Consider the following 18,056-nt stretch of genomic DNA (forward strand, 5'->3'; position numbering starts at 1 on the left):
GAGGCCGACTGTTGGCCAGATTATGAAATTTCTTGCTTTGATTGAGGCGCCTTGGGCATATGGGCCCACTATAGCTTTTAGAGACTTGTACCGGAGATTCGGGGATGTCACTGGGTATACTTTGTATCAGAGGGAGTTTAAGAGTAGAGAAGAATGGGAAGCTATTAGACCTTTGGCATTTGCCATAGCCCTAATAGGCACTATGGTATTCCCGAAGGATGAGTCACTGGCCATAGACACCCGAGTGATCTACTTGGCCCATGCTATCTTCTATGGCATAACCAAGGATCAGAAAGCCAAGTATTTTGACCTGGCACCCATCATCCTGGCGGGCATTTTCTCGGCTTTGGACAAATGCCGGAGTCATTTCCAATACTTCCAAGGGTGTAACATGTTGCGACAATGGTCGATTATCAAACACATCAGCATGGCTGAAGGAGTCCAGTATCTGAGTAACAACAACAGAATAGACCGCCTCACAAATTACTGTCCGAACCTTGGTCACATGTTCAAAGGGGTGTGGTCCCGTTTCTTCGTAGAGTTGACTGAAGATAGGATCCAGTGGATGTTCCCTGACTTCATTTCTAAGAGCATAGTGGTTCGGGGCAAAAATTGTCCATTTGTGCCATTAGTCGGGCTCCGAGGGATCCGCTCTTACTATCCATCCCGGGTTTTGAGGCAGTTTGGGAGAAGGCAAGTAATACCCCAAGAAGGGAACCCCGAGCAGTTCATCATCGAACATACATAATAGAAAATCAATACAGAACAGAAAATCAAGAATGTTGGATAATTCTCAAAGAATGGAATGGTCGTGTGAGGTGGGGACCAGACAACTTAGCCCCAGACAGGTTCAAAGCAGGATATGACCCGGGCTACTATGAATGGCTGCAAGGTCATTTGGCCCGCACACCTATCCCAAGGCCTACACTTCATCATGATGCCCGAGAAGAGGAACGGTTGAAAGAATGTTTGGAAAGCACAAATGAGCACTTGGCCAAGATTTTAGAAGAAACAGACCCGGTGATAGTCAGAATGGAGTTGTATCAGACACGCCTTAGTATTCAGACCACCCTTCGGAGGGTCAAGAAGGCTAAGACAAGCCAAGCCTTAACATCAGCAGCTGGAGGAGGACCCTGCTGATTTATTGCTTTAGTATAAGCCCCATATTCATCATCTTTGTAACCCCTTCGGGGAAGATATTTTTATTATTTATTAACTAATGATAATTTTCGGGGCAATGGTTCATCTTCACAAATGGCACTTGCATGTTTCAATTGATTAAGAAAGACTTAGCTAAAAAAGGCCTTAGGAACACGAGTAGTATAAACATATGCAAATTACGTGATTGCTTGCTACGTGTTTCACATGCTTACTTGCTACATGTGTTATCATATATTAAAGCTTGAGTACAATTGGTCCAATGATCTAAACTACATACCCAAAAGAAAAACAATGAGACTTAAAGCTTACTCGAATTTATCTCCACTAAAGGTTGACTTACAATGGCAAATCGAGGAGAGCAGGACGCGCAGACTTTAGGAGAGACAACTGAGATGCTGTGGGATAAGGTGCTATAAATGGAAAAGCATCTCCAGGAAACAAGAAAGAAAATCGAGGAGGTAGACAGGTTGCTGGATATGGTTGGGAACCCGCCAAAAGGCATACCACAAGAGCAATACTATGGAAATATCCCGGAAGAAGTGAGAGAATTGGTGCTGAATTATATACCCTTAGAGAGAGGGCCTATGACGCCTAGAGAAGGGACTCTTGAAGGAGTGAATGAAGACCAAGGGGCTAGGTTAGACCCGTGGGTGATGGAATCAGACCCACAATAAAAGTCGGAGCCTCAACAGGAAGCCTCCGAACCCATTGAAGAGGAAGAACCCATAGAAGAGGAAGATCCAGAAGAGGAAGAAGAAGAGCCTCAAGATATGGAGGAAGAAGAATTGGAGCCTATCGACATAGAGGTCGAGGAAGAAGAGAAACCATTTGAGATGTTTCTCGAGTTTCAAGAAGAAGAGAATGATATGAATGATGAATCTGACTATTATGCCCCAACCAACGAGGGATCTGACTTCTATGCACCCTCACCCGTGCTAGTACCTGCGACCTCCAATATGGCGTCAGAGAATTTTGGGAAAGCTGACCCTCCCGAACCTGCTTGGTGGGGCATAGCCTTCAATGCCTATTCTTCCCCATTCAGAGTAGCCCATCGACCCGTCACCTGTAAGGATGTGTTCGAGAGGATCATAGCTACGGGAATGTCTTGCACTACTAGGGCCAGGTTGCCACCGCCCGAGTTGGTGTATGCCTATAAAATGTGCCCATTTCACCGCAATCAGGCGGGTCATACCTTGAACAAGTGCCTGGGATTAAGAAAGAGAATTTGCAGCTTGATTAATGATAGGATCATCGGGACTTTATAGGGACCACACACCATACTAGTCCATGACCCTATTGTCCTAGGAGAAGGGGTCACTGCTGAAACCCAATCGTACGCCCGCATCTTCTCAACTCTGGCTGCCTTAAGAAAGATCAGACCCGTGGAGCCTATCCACGAGCTCGCGCAATTAGGGCCAAGGGGAACAAATTTTGCTTGTACCATACTAGAGCTATGGGACATGACATAGAAGAGTATTACGCGTTCAAGCTCGAGCTTGAGCACAAGATCAGTACGAGAGAGATTTTGGTTATCCTCCCACCACATCACTAAGAAGAAACGAGCATCAGAGAGCGAGTTCGTAAGGACAGCAACTCGTGGAGCTGTATTTTTGGGTAGATATATTAGGTGTCCCCCTTTTGCATATAAATATTTACCCCCTCCCCCATAAATATGTAAGGAACCGCGCCGACCTAATGTCCGTAGGAGGGATACGCGGAAAGCCCTTGTCGGGCCTGGTCTGGGGATGTCTTTAGTTAGGGTTAGCCCAAAGGATATTTAGGAAAAAGTAAATATCCTTCTTTTGTAAAACGAACTACGATAGGACCTGATTTCCCCTGGTGGGATACGTAGGCAGTCTTCGTAAGACTCGACCCCTATATAATATAAATTATAATCCTCCCCCCCCCCCCCCCCCCCCACCCATCCATTTGTTTTAATTTTTGTAACAGGTTGAAGGGTTGCCATAGTACGTCAACCACAAAGCCCATTGAACCAAGATCCACCCAAACATAAAACGCCCATAACGTCCGAACCTTTATAACAAAGGATCAAAAAATATTCAAGATTTAATATATGACTTTATGTGCTACGTGCGCTCCTAAATACCGATATGTGATATCTTGCTTTTATATTTATATCCATGTAACTAACTTTGCCTACCGTTGAGTTATTCTTATCTTATAGAACGAGGCCGATTAGTGTAGTACCGCGGGCTGCCATACTTCACGAGATCTAAAGCCGCGTTAGCATCCCTCTCGGACAAAGGACAAGAAAAAATGACTGGTACACCTGATAATTGTGGAATGAGCTCGTTCTCTGCGAGGGAGATACCCAAGACCCACAGGAAGTATCGTCTCAAGAAGATGTAATCGCGACATTACTGACGGCCATCATAGCCCTCTAAGAAAAGGTGGCTAGGAATGAGGCAACCAATGTTGAAAAAGGCGCCCCAACTGGAGAAAGAAGGCTTCCTTCTCCTTTCCCATCATTAAGCGCGCCAATACCCGATCACTTTCCTATATACCTACCAGGAACCATCCCACCTCCATTAAATCTAACTGACCCGAGTCACGTTGGTACTTCTTGCCTCACTCCGCCACCAATAAAATACACCCAAATCCCAGAGACCACTCACTCGGTCCCTTCTTACCAGGTTCTCCAGCCGATATTCATCAACTCGGCAAACCAAGTACGTGTTCCAGCCCCACCAACTGGGCAAACTACCACTACCCCGCTCAGCCATCCCACTCACCAAGTATCCTTCTTCACTCCCAACATCCCAAATAAATCCTCCGCAGGGCATAAAGAGCTGGACCATTATGAGGAAATGGAGAAGGCCTGGAGGGTCGAACAGGATAAACGTGAGAGAGATATGGAAAAGAAGATGGAGGAGTTACTGAAAAGATCCAACGGGTCCGCAAAGAAGGCTACGAGCCTAAGATATGATGATCTGTGCATGCATCCAGATTTGGACCTACCAGAAGGGTTCAAAATTCTGAAATTTGAAATGTTCAATGGGGAAAGGAATCCCAAAGCACACCTCCGCTTCTACTGTGACCAATTGGTCAGAGTCATGAAGAACGAATTTGGAGAGGCCATAGAAGATGGTCTCAAATCTGGTTTCTACGACAGAATGTTGCCCATGGCTGGGAGGCCGTTTGCTGAGTTGGTCAAAATTGGAGAGGCCATAGAAGATGGTCTCAAATCTGGGAAAATAGTTAGTGTCTTCAACAAAGCATCTGGACAAGCTACTACGGGAATCTTCGGCAAAAAGAAAGAGGACGTGGCAAGCATATCCCACATTCCAAGCCCGAACCTAAAAGAACCACAATCCTCCCACATAACTCACCAAATCATAAATTACTCCACACCTTTTTATAACCCAACAACTGTATATTATGCACAACCAAGCTCCACCACTATAGTACCAGCCTACACGGCTTCGCCTAGTGTTCGTGTATCCGCTCCTGCTTACCAAACCCCACCACAACAAACATATCAACAACCTCAACAAAACTACTGCCCACCAGAAAAACAACCCACCATATGCTTATCCACCCCCAAACTACCAAAATCAGCCACCACCTCCAGTATATAATGTTCCACATCCTGATTTGGAGAAAAAGACAATAAGAGAGTTCACAACACTCCTCGAGCCTGGAGCTCGGCTCTTCGAAAGGCTATTAGTCGCAGGCCAAATCCAGAAGGTCCCTCCAAAGCTAGCACAGCCCGATAACAGATTTTACAGGGCTGGTCAGACCTATACCTACCATTCAGGAATAAATGGGCACAGCACAGAGGACTGCATAAGTCTCAAACATAAAATCCAGGATCTGATCGACAAAAGAGAAATCATCTTGGAGACCGCGACTCCCAATGTGAACACAAATCCATTACCCAACCATGGGAACAACGAGGTCCATATGATTGAAAGGGGCGAGGACTAGGAATCTTACAGAGCGTTAGTCCCCAGAGCAGTTGAATCCCTCGAGAAAACAGTGGCTTCCCTCACACTCCAGGACCGCCCTAACTTTAAAGTTTTGATCCCAGCGCCGAAAGCTCCAAAATTTATACCGAGGATCAAGACTTTGGTCCGAGCGCCCGTGGTAGCCCAGATAGCGTAACAAATTATACCCGCTCCTAAAGAGCCAATCACTGTACAAGCAGCCATGGCTCAGGGCATGACCCGCTCAGGGAGATGTTACACCCCTGAGGAATTGACTCAGAACGCTGCAAGGAAAGAGAATACCCAAAAGAGAGCAATAACCGAGAAAGAAGTTGCGGATTTCTGGTGGCGCAAGCAACTAAAAGACTATTCCATTGTGGAGTATCTAAAAAAGACACCGGCACGGTATTATCATTACTGGCCAGCTCCCCACCGCACAGGCAGGCCCTCATGAGGGTATTAGATGATGCATATGTACCAGCTAGTACGAGCAATGAGGACTTAGCCGGGATGGTAGCCCACATCATCGGAGAACATAAAATCTACTTCTCGAAATAAGAATTTCCAACAGAAAGAACCTCCCACAACAGAGCTCTCAACATCATCGTAAAATATCGAGGCAAAGAAATAGGGAGAGTGCCTGTGGACAATGGATCGGGCCTCAACATATGCCCCATCACCACATTAATACAGCTCGACTATGACATAGGCAAAATCTGCCAGAGCGGGACAAATGTCAGGGGATTTAATGGGTCCCTGGAAGAAGTTGACCTACAGATCCAAGTTGGGCCTGCCTCCTTCATAGCAGAATTCCAAGTCATGGCGATCACTGCCAACTATAATATCCTCTTGGGAAGACCCTAGATACATTCTGCTGGTGCGGTACGATTAACCCTGCACCAGGCCATAAAGTTTGAATGGCAGGGCCAAGAAATTGTGGTCACAGCCGAAAACGATACCTAGAAATATCCTTACAATATCATACTTGTGATTAAGGAAAGGCCCCACAGATCAAACTTCCATGTGGTGGAATAGGTTGGGGCCACCCATTCAGAAGGGGAGGTCGACAAACCAATGCCAACAGTCTACAGAATGATTACCTCCACCATGCTGAGAAATGGTTTTGAAACGGGAAAAGGCCTGGGAAGAGACCTTGAAGGGATAACAGAGCCTGTTCCAATACTAAAAGAAAATTATCGCTTCGGTCTAGGATATACTCCTAGCGAGGATGAGCTCACAAAGGCTATCAGGAGAGAACCTAGAATGGGGAATCTATCTCGTTTAATTTTGGGTTTGTACCAGTCATTTCCTAGAAAAATGTCGATGCAGAATAGAGAAGAAGCTGATGGGGGTCTCGAGCTGCTGTTTCAAGAAGAGAGATGCTACGAGATCATTGAGGAAAGTTAGGAGACGCCCACCATATGGAGCCTGAGACCAGGAGAGCACCTAGACAATTGGACATCTACTCCCCTCTTGGCTCCTCGGTAGAGAGATGGATTTTACTTAAAATCTTTTGCTATAAGCAGCGACATCGACCGAGGCCCGAATGATCGACTTTTCTAAATTACTTCATGATGTCTAAAAATGGAAATGGCCAGTGTTGTTCCGGACTAGGTCCACAGTTTGTAACCAATTACTCTTAAATTAATGAAAAGCCTCTGTCTATATAAACCACTATTCTTATTAAATAACAAGCAGTAATAAAAAGTTTCTTAAATAAATCTCGCATAATGAACAATAATAAAATCTAATTTTACTTTGCCTCGCCTTTTCAATAGTAACCATAATAAAACAACCAAAAATATCATGACATGTCGCGAAACGAGTAAGGAAAATAGTCAGCAGGAGTACGAGGAGTAAGACGAAGGACAATGATACCAGAGGGACTGGTAGAAGAGTTGGAAGAATTAGACGATAAGAAGAAGCCAAATATGGAAAAAACCGAGGTAATCAACCTCGGTGATGAAGAGGATGTCAAAGAGACATGAATCAGTGCTTATTTGGGAGCACCACAGAAAGAAGAGCTCATATCTTTGTTGAAGGAATGTGTGGATGTCTTTGCCTGGTCATACGCAGATATGCCAGGGTTGAGCACTGAAATTATAACCCATATATTGCCTATTAAGGAGGGCTTTGCTCCGGTCAAGCAAAACACCCGAACATTCAAACCAGACATGAGTATCAGGATAAAGGACAAGGTAGAAAAACAAAATCAAGTTCGAGATAGTGGAGGTAACATCCTACCCCACCTGGGTGGCTAACATAGTGCCAGTACCCAAGAAGGACTGAAAGATCCGAATCTGCGTAGACTACTGAGACCTTAACCGAGCCAGTCCAAAGGATAATTTTCCCCTTCCTAACATCCACATTCTAATAGACAACTGCAGCAAACACGAGCTGCAGTCATTCATGGATTGTTTTGGCAGGTACCATCAGATACTCATGAGCGAAGAAGACGCTGAGAAAACAACCTTCATCACTTCTTTGGGAGTCTACCATTATAGGTAATGTCGTTCGGCCTCAAGAATGTCGACGCTACATACATGAGAGCTATGACTACCCTGTTCCACAAATGGTTCATCGAGAGATTGAAGTCTATGTGGACGATGTCATCATAAAGTCAAAAGAATGTTCAGAGCATACCACACACTTGCGCAAGTTTTTTGACAGACTTCGCAAGTTCAAGCTAAAGCTAAACCCGGCAAAGTGTGCGTTTGGAGTGCCAGCAGGTAAGTTACTAGGATTCATAGTCAGCCGTAGGGGCATCGAATTGGACCCTACCAAAATGAAGGCAATCCAGGAGCTACCACCTCCCAAGAACAAGAAGGAAGTCATGAGCTTCTTGGGAAGGTTAAACTACATTGGGCGGTTCATATCCCAGTCAACTGTGATTATGGAGCCAGTCCTTAAATTGCTCAAGAAAGACGCTCCCACTAATTGGACAGGAGAATACCAAGAAGCATTCGACAAAATCAAGAAGTACCTCTCCAATCCTCCCGTCCTAGTGCCACCCAGGCAAGAGAGTCCTCTGTTACTGTACCTGTCAGTATCAGAAAATGCTTTCGGGTGCATGCTCACCCAGTATGATGAAGAAAGCAAAAAGGAACATGCCATTTACTATTTGAGCAAGAAGTTCACATCCAGCGAGGCACGGTATACGCTCGTAGAGAAAACCTGTTGTGCTCTGACCTGTATTGCCCAAAAGCTGAGGCACTACCTATCAGTGTTCACTACTCACCTCATATCCAGAATGGATCCATTAAGATATATTTTTCGGCAACCGATGCCCATAGGAAAATTGGCTAAATGGTAGATGCTGCTAAGAGAATTCGACATCGTATACGTAGCGCAAAAGGCAATTAAAGGACAAGCCCTAGCTGACTTGCTAGCAGAAACTCCCGTCGATGACAAACTTGAACCATTACGAACTTTCTTCCCATACAAGAAAGTGATGGCTGTGGAAGTCGAGGTGGCAGACACATACTCAGGTTGGAGACTGTTCTTCGATGGAACAGTCACTTACAAAGGATCAGGTGTCGAGGCAGTGTTAATAGTAGAAACAGGACAACACTATCCGATGGCCGCAAAGCTAAACGTCAGATGTACCAACAACATGGTAGAATACGAAGTGTTTATCCTCGGCCTTAGGATGGCATTGGACATAAACATACAAGATTTATTGGTAATCGAGGACTCCGATTTGCTCATAAATCAAGTGAAAGGAAATTGGGCAACCAAATATGATAGCCTCCATGATCCAGCATCCTGAGAGTACTCACATTGATCCATTAGAGATCACAGTGAGGGAAGAACAGGCTCACTGAGCCCACGTCGAGGCCGAGCTAGATGGCCAACCATGGTATGCCGACATCAAGGCATACCTGGATCAAGAAGAGTACCCCCCAGAGAGTTCAGCGAATTAGAAGAAGACCATCAGGAGGTTGGCTAATGGGTTCTTCTTGAGCAAAGAAGTGTTGTACAAAAGGAAACCTGACCTTGGATTACTCAGGTGCGTGGACGCCGAAGAGGCTACGAAACTGCTGAAAGAGGTGCATGCAGAGGCATGTGGACCCCATATTAATGGATTCATCCTCGGCAAGAAAATCTTGAGAACAGGATACTATTGGATAACCATGGAGCATGACTCCTGTAAATTCATGCGAAAGTGCCATCAGTGTCAGATAACGGAGATCTAATCAAGGTTTCCCCCACAGAGTCACATGCGATGAGCTCGCCTTGGCCATCCGTGGCATGGGGAATGGACGTCATAGGACCCATCGAGCCTCCAGCCTCCAATGGACATCGCTTCATTTTAATCGCCATCGACTACTTCACTAAATGGGTGGAGGCAACTTCTCACAAGTCGGTGACTAAGAAAGTCGTGGCTGACCTTGTCAAGAATAATCTGATATGTCACTTCGGTGTACCTAAAGCTATCATCACGAATAATGGAGACAACCTGAACAACCATTTGATGAAAGACATCTACGAGCAATTTAAGATAACCCACAGAAACTCTATGGCCTACCAGCCACAGATGAATGGAGCTGTAGAGGCTGCCAATAAGAACATTAAGAGAATCTTGAGAAAAATGATCGACAACTACAAGAATTGTCACAAGCAGTTCCCTTATGCTTTTTTAGGGTACAGAAAGACAACCCGAACTTCCACCGGGGCAACCCCGTACCTCCTTGTCTACAGTACAAAAGCAGTCGTACCCGCAGAAGTGGGGATCCTTTCACTCAGGATCATCCAAGAGGCAGAGCTGAGTGATGCAGAATGGGTCAAAAATCGCTATGAGCAACTGGCCATGATAGATGAAAAGAGAATAGTGGTAGTATGCCACGGACAGCTATATAGACAAAGAATGTCTCGAGCCTCCAACAAGGAGGTCACAGCCCGACTTTTCCATATTAGAAAACTCGTGCTCAAGCGAGTCTTCCCCCACCAAGAAAAATACAAAGGAAAATTTGCGCCAAACTGGCAAGGGTTGTACATGGTCAGGAAAGTACTCTTAGGAGAAGCCGTAGTCCTAGCCGAGATGGATGGACAAGAGTGGCCTAAAGCCATCAATGCAGACGCGCTCAAGATATACTAAATTTAGGATTCCATTTACTTGTAATTGCATTATCGTTTCCTTGTAATCGTACTTTTGTATAAAATAGGAAAAAACAATCATCCATGTAATGAACTACGCAATGACCTAACTTCACCACAGTGGAATATGTAGGCAGTCCATATCGGATCCAGCATTATTAGTAAAAAAAAAAAACAAATCTCAGTTACTTTATACCGAACTTCATTCGACCTGAATTCCTGCTGCGACAGGATACGTAGGAGCTTTCGAGCTCGGTCATCATAAAAGAAAAACCTAAGAAACCCTTAGGAAACCTCAGAGACAATAAAGCAAGAGAATCAACAAGATCAATCTATAAGGGTCGGCACAAGAATCAGCCAGCATCACCCCTACACTGGGGCAGAATTTTTGATATTAGAAATTAACAAAGAAGGGGGCAGAGCAAAGCCATACACTGGGGCTGAAATTTTGAGGGACCCTAAAAAATTCTTGCATGACAAGAAAATATAAGAGTCGATCAGAGCAAGGCCTGAAACTGAGGCAGTATTTTTGAGAAATATCTCAAAAATTCTACAAGTTCATAACTTAGCAATCGCATCTCCGGGAAGAATCGGAAGACCTCGTTCGAAGAAAACACACGTCGTGACACAAAACGAAATAAAACATTTCTAAAAGGGAAAACAACGTGTATTTTACAAACTTTACTTTAAAATTTAAAATTAGCATAAGTACATCCCAAAAACATCTCTCGAAATACCGAGCCCAAGAGGGCTCAAAGGAGCATCAAGAAGAGACACCGGACGGGAAGACAACGACGCTAATTTGCCTCTTAGGAAACTCATAATTTTTCTGTGGATGCAGGTTTTTAACAAGATAGCAGGCACGTCATCAACCGGCTTACTCACAGCAAAGGCGAAAAGCAAACTTGGCCAGGTGGCGAAGTACCGGGAGGTCACTGTAGAAAATGGGCGATAAAGACACATCAGATCACGAGGGTCACAAAACAAATGGACAAAAGCATATTCGACCACAAGGGTCACGAAAAGAATGAACGACAAAGACACAGCTGACAAAAAGGTCATGTAAAGAATGAATGAGCATAAAGACAAATCTGACCAAAAGGGTCACACAAAGAGCGAATGACAAAGATATATCAGACCAAGAGGGTCACAATGAATGAGCACAAAGATACATACAACCAAAAGGGTCATGACAAGGACGAAGAGGCATATCCGACCATAAGGGTCAACAACCAATACAATGGACGAAAGAAAGATCATCCAGTAGCAAGGGCCATATCTATCATCTGCATGCCGAGAGGGCCATTCATGTCAAACTTCTTAGAGGTCCATTCATATCAAACTGTCGAAAGGGCCATTCATATCAAACTGTCGAGAGGGCCATTCATACAAAACTGCCGAGAGGGCCATTCATACAAAATTGCCGAGAGGGTCATTCATACAAAACTGTCGAGAGGGTCATTCATATCAAACTGCCGAGAGGGCCATTCATACAAAACTGCCGAGAGGGCCATTCATACAAACTGCCGAGAGGGCCATTCATGCAAATTTCTGAGAGGGCCATTCATGCAAACTGCCGAGACGGCCATTCATGCAAAACTGTTGAGAGGGCCATTCATACAAATTGCTGAGAGGGTCATTCATACAAATTGCCGAGAGGGCCATCATGCAAACTACTGAGAAGGCCGTTCATACAAATAATGCCAAAAGGGCCATTCATTCAAACAACCAAAAGGGCCATTTATTCAAACAGCTAAAAGGGCCATTCATTCAAACAGCCAAAAGGGTCATTCATACAATCAGCCAAAAGGGGCATTCATTCAAACACCAAGAAGAATATCTGCAATGCTATCAAATTCAGGAAACAGGTACACAGCCGCCAGAAAGGAACCAGCTTGCTGAACCAGATCCAGACAAATTGTGGAGCAAACGTGAAACTTTTTCTTACGCAGCCGGTCAAGATAGGGTGCTCATGAGAGTCAAGCTCTCCAGCCAAGATTTGGAAGCCACCTAATCTCAGACTCAGCCACAATTTTGTCTGTTTTATTTTTCTTTACTTAAAATCGCGACTGGTCGGATGCACACCGGGAAATCTGAAGGCGTTCCTACATAAGGGATACACTCTTCTCCAGTGAGTCAAACTACATATGACCTGATTCCCAGAGCCCAGGGATATGTAGGCGGTCTCAAAGCTAGAGAGTAGGTCACATTCCAACAGCTATCCAGAGAAACACCAGTCACTACGCTAGAAATCTCAGGACTTTCATGTCGAATCACTTAAAAGTCCTTAGTTGAGTCGAACTACAAGTAGCCTGAATTCTCGTATAACTCAAGCTATGTAGAAAACCCAGAAGCCAGGGTCCGGCCACGTATGTGAAAATTCCATTGAAGTTGAAGGGTAAGATGAGTTGGGTCAGTCAAAAATTAGGGTTAGTCAAATTTCGTTGCTCAGGGATGGTCTAACCATCCCCAAACACGGAAGGGGCAGTTGTTGACACAAATTTCTGATCTCCCATAATTTATTTTGATCACTCAAAGTCCTTGGATGATAGATAAAGTGAGTCATGCATTTTAAAGGGTCAAAATGATTTTTATAAAATTGGTAGGTCAATACCCTGCTCTTTTAAATTAATAAAATAAGTACAGGTTATTTAGGAATTAATTGATGCATTTTATGACAATTATATTTTTTAGAATTAACCAAAGAAAAAAAATTGGATAATTATTGATTTAATTGTTTAAATTGTCAAAAATCAAATTAGCAAATATTTTATTCCCTCTAATCCAAATTTCATTAATTAAAATAATTGACCATTTTTAACCCTCGATCCCTAATTTTGTGTATTGGCTTAATTTGTTAAAAGTAGTCATAATTGTTTCTAATATTTAATTAGGATAATTAGTCAAAAGGAGGGACATTATTGCAAATTGATTTTTTAATTATATAGTTGCTTTAGTTACGACCACAATTGAATTAATCAATCCATGGTTTAAGACAATTGGGGTCATTTTTGCAAACTTGACCTCCTTGTGGCTCTGATTGAAATGATCAATTAGGATTAAACCAATTAAGGTCATATTGGCAAGGATAAGACCATTTGCATAATTGCCCGTCTTTTAAACTAATTAATAGGTTAGTTATATCCTAATTTGTTTATAATTGTCACGACCCGACTAGGGGCCGCGACGGGTACCCGGGGCTAACCACCGAGCACCGCTCGTTCTATTACTCATCTTACTCATTTAATGCTCTTTTATCACTTTTATATTCAAATCATAAGAAAACCATCTTTCATTTGAACACATAAACACTTTCGTACACATATGCCTCTCGGCCATCAAAGTAATATATATATATATATATATATATATATATATATATATATAATAGCAATCTCGTGAGACCATATAACCCACACTGCATATCTACGAGCCTCTACTGGAGTGCTAGACATAAGGACAGGACAAGACCCCGTCATGCCCAAAATGCATATACAGGAATATACACAAAAGAATCATCATAAGCACCTCCGGAACAAAGGAGTGCTTCTCGAGTCAGCTAACAGTTACTACGAATCTTGATCAAGCTCACCTCCCTGCCTACCTGTGGGAATGAACACAGCGTCCAAAGAAAACGGACATCAGTACGAACATTGTACTGAGTATGAGAGGCATAAACAATGAAATAAGACAATAATATGAAGGAAATATCAATATGGAACATCTATATCTGACTGTCAAGTATAAGGGAAATAAGTCATGCTGTCTTACTCATACTCATCATCATATCATGTATGCATATATGTATAAGCTGCCCACCCATATAGGTACGGTGTGGTAATGTGTAAGCTGCCCGTCCATATCGGATCGGTGTGATAATCATAACATTAGCCTGCGTCCAGGCCTCCCGCGTCTGGGGTATCATCTCATGCCGCCCACTAGTGGTGTTTGCCCATGCCATCTGGCCATGGTGTATACGCTGCCCGCCTTAGCGGTGACTGCCCGGCCATATAGGCGCGGTGTATATCATCATTATACTATGCTCATCATAATATGCTCATCATGGTATGCTCATCATAATATGCCTATCATAGTACATGCATAAGACTCAAGAACAACTATACTTTATCGGGGTGACGTAAGGTCGTGATCCCCCGATTTCATTATGGAACATTCATTAACATCCTGCCTCACCTTGAAGGAATTAACATATAAGGTGAGTGTAAGCAATAAATGAAATCATATCATACATTTTAGAATCTCTGTACTTTAACTCATCATCATCATTATAGAGTTCATAACATGTCTCTTATCTTATATAGCTACTCATAGACATAGGCCCTTAGCTTTCCGGAATATAGGAACTCATGAAGAGGAAGGAAAGTCATGCTATAGGATTCATGCCATTAGAAAGAAGGGACTAGCCTCACATACCTTTTACGTTTAGCTAATCTATCGTTCGCTTGTTCTCCTTCAATGCCTCGTTTCTACCTTCAAGAGAATTCGCATTAACGTTAGTTAATCGACTATAAGAACGTGTCGCTATTTCTAGAGAAAATTGGGCAGAACTTCCTTTGTTTATACTACCCTTCCCATATTCTATATCGACTCCCAATACGTTCATATCAACATTCACAATATCGCAACAACAATCATCATTTGTATACATTTGCCACAATTCATCATTTCTCTTCAATTTCTCCATATTTATGGTCATAGCTCGCTATCGCGTTTTCTTATATATAATACTTATTTCATGGTCTAAACGTCATTTATAACATATTCATATTCACAACACACCAACATTCATGATTCAATCCAACAACCATTCAACCATGACACTATTCACTCATTTATGACCTATTTTCTATGTCTTTCTACAATTCAAGTGTCTTAGCCTTCCAATACCTTAAATAACATGGTATGGTCATGAAACTTACCTTAGATGGTGGATGAACAATCCTTGAATGGAAATACTCTTCTAGCACCAAAACCCTACTTCACTTCCCTTGAGTTTTCTTGAGTTAGATGAACTTTAGCTAGGTTTCATACATTTGTTTTCATGGATTTGGTGTTGTTGATCTTGGTTTTCCCTTGATTTTCTTGTGGATGAGTGATGGAGAATATTCTAGAGGGTTCTTGACTTGTGGAGAGTGGAAGTGAAATGAAAATGAAATGAAAAAGGGTCCCTTATATTGAATTAAAAGGTGGCCCGATCAACTTATACGGACCAACATACGGTCCGTATATTTTTCACTGACCGTATGTTTGGTCCAGTGAGGTATACTATTCTAGACTGAATCTACGGCCTGGACATACGGTCCGTGAATTTTATACGGCTAGTATGTCTGGTCGTATAATGTCCAGTTGTCCGGAACTTGTTTTCGTTGACTCGTTTGATCTCCGATCCTTATGGAACTCTCTTAACACTTGTTTAACACTTCAATACCAATCTAAGGGACGTTGTTACTTGTCTCTAAGACATCATTATGCCATCATTGACTTGTCGCTCATAATTTCTACCCGATACATAACATATCCTTTACTTTCTTCGTCAAACTTATTTCTTTACGTCTAATGTCTTCGAATCTCGATTAAGATCATCAAATGAATTCTCTTCCTTATTCAAGTCATCGTATACCTCGTGTCCTTCGCTAGCTTATTCACTGTACACTAACGGGGAATTTTCCAAGGTGTAACAATAATTGAAATGTTAAGGTCAACAATCGATTGTTTTTAGTTTTACCCATTTATTAAATTGCCCGCTTTGTATGCTTATATGCTTTAGATGTATCTATATATATATATATATATATATATATATATATATATATATATATATATATATATATATATATATATATATATAGATATATAGGTTTCCTTTAAGTTTGGACAGACCCCAGACCACTACCGGACTGACCCGGCCCAAATCAATGATAAGAGGGGCAACGCCCCATCTCCTCCTCATTTTTACATTTCACTCATGCCAAACACTCCCTATAGTCTTCTCTCTCCCTTTCTTTCCTCTTCTAGAAAACCCTAAGGCGCCGCTCTGATTTTCTCTCTCTCTTATCGCGAATATGGCAAAGGTACAGAGATTGCAGTCCTTATACGCCTGTTTACGTGCAACAATTAATGGGTCAACATTATTTCCACTACGTTTCATCCAAACACAGTAGCGATCTTCGTTTCTTTTGCTTTTCCTTTTTGTTTTTGAATCAAAACGAGATTCCATGCACTGTTGTAGTTGTATTGTAACTGTACGAACCTGATTTTTATTGGTTGATAAGGCAATGGCTTGGATCGACCTAGAATGGGTCAGATCTGACCGTATATGTGTATGATCTCTAAATCTCAGTCGTTAATTTGTGTATTGATTGTTTGCATATGAAAAATTAGTTTGTACCACATCGTTATTTCAAGTCTTTGTAAGAATTTTGGGGTTCTATAAATAGAACCCCAACCCTCACCAGAAAAAAAAAAAAGAGGAAAAAGGAGAAAATAAAAAAAAATTGGGGAGAGTTTTTCAAAAAGAAGTTTGGAAGTTTAAAAAAAAAGTTCTTTCACGACTTCAGAGCCTTAATTTGACTATTAAAACTTGAGATTTAAGCTTCTCAGTAAAATTTTAAGACTTAGCTTCTTTTAAGGTTCGTGTCACGACCCAACCCCGTAGGCCGTGACTAGTGCCCGATCTGGGCACCCAAGCACACCTATCAAATGCTATCTCAAATATTTATTAAACGCATTCAAGTTTGTAGCAGAAGCCGACAAGGCTGTATTTCAATTTTTGATAATTTCCAGAAAAATTTCAGCAGAGTTTCCTTTGTTTTACGGACTATCCAATATAACCCTGCACACAGAAAATACCAACAGGGGCCACCCAGGGCCAACAAGGCAACATTTAAACATATGCGGACCGGCCGCCGCGGCGAATGGGATCGCCCACACACAACATATACACATATTCATACAGAAAGACCCCAACCCACAAACATGTCCACAGACCTCTAAACAGACCGACATAATCATATGACGGGACAGGGCCCCGCCGTTCCCCAGATAAACATATGTACAGAATATACAACAGCAAAAGATATATACCAAAATTATAAGCTCCGGATCAAGGGGAGAAATTCCGAAGTAGCGGAACAGGTATCCTAAGCTGGCGGCGTATCAAAAGGTGCGTCTGTACCTGCGGGCATGTAGCGCAGCCCCCGAAGAACAGGGGGTCAGTACGAAAAATGTACCGAGTATGTAAAGCGAAAATGTAACAAATATAATCATAATCCAAACCAGAGATACAAAATATAGTGGATAGAGTCGAGCCCGAATTCGAGTCAGAAATACAGAGTATAAATATATACAGAGTACCGGGTATAATAGACAGAGCCGTAATCCGAATCAGAGGTACAGAGTATGGCTGACAAGGTCGTAATCTGAGTCAGAAGTACAAAGCGTGACTGACTAAGTCATAATCCGAAGCAGACGTACAATAGTAAAGGAGACAGAATCTGAATCAGTAACCGAATCAGACTTTCAGAAGTGCAACAGACAAAGTCATAGTCCAGATCAGATATACAGATGTGTACCAGACAGAATCATGCATGCAGAGTCATAAGAATATACAGATACAGATAGCATATATATCAGATCCCGGCCCTCTAACGAGGGACGCGGTAACAGAACCTGGCCCTCTTAGTACGAGACGCGGTGGACAGACAGATCAGATCATATGCCATCCTGGCCGCCATCCCCATACTATCACATCATCAAATCATATACAGATGTAAACAGAACCCGGCCCGCACACCGAGGGACGCGGTGAACAATGCAGTGGAATATGCACGA

Source organism: Lycium barbarum, chromosome 11 (genome assembly GCF_019175385.1).
Source record: "Lycium barbarum isolate Lr01 chromosome 11, ASM1917538v2, whole genome shotgun sequence".
Classification (NCBI taxonomy): Eukaryota; Viridiplantae; Streptophyta; class Magnoliopsida; order Solanales; family Solanaceae; genus Lycium; species Lycium barbarum.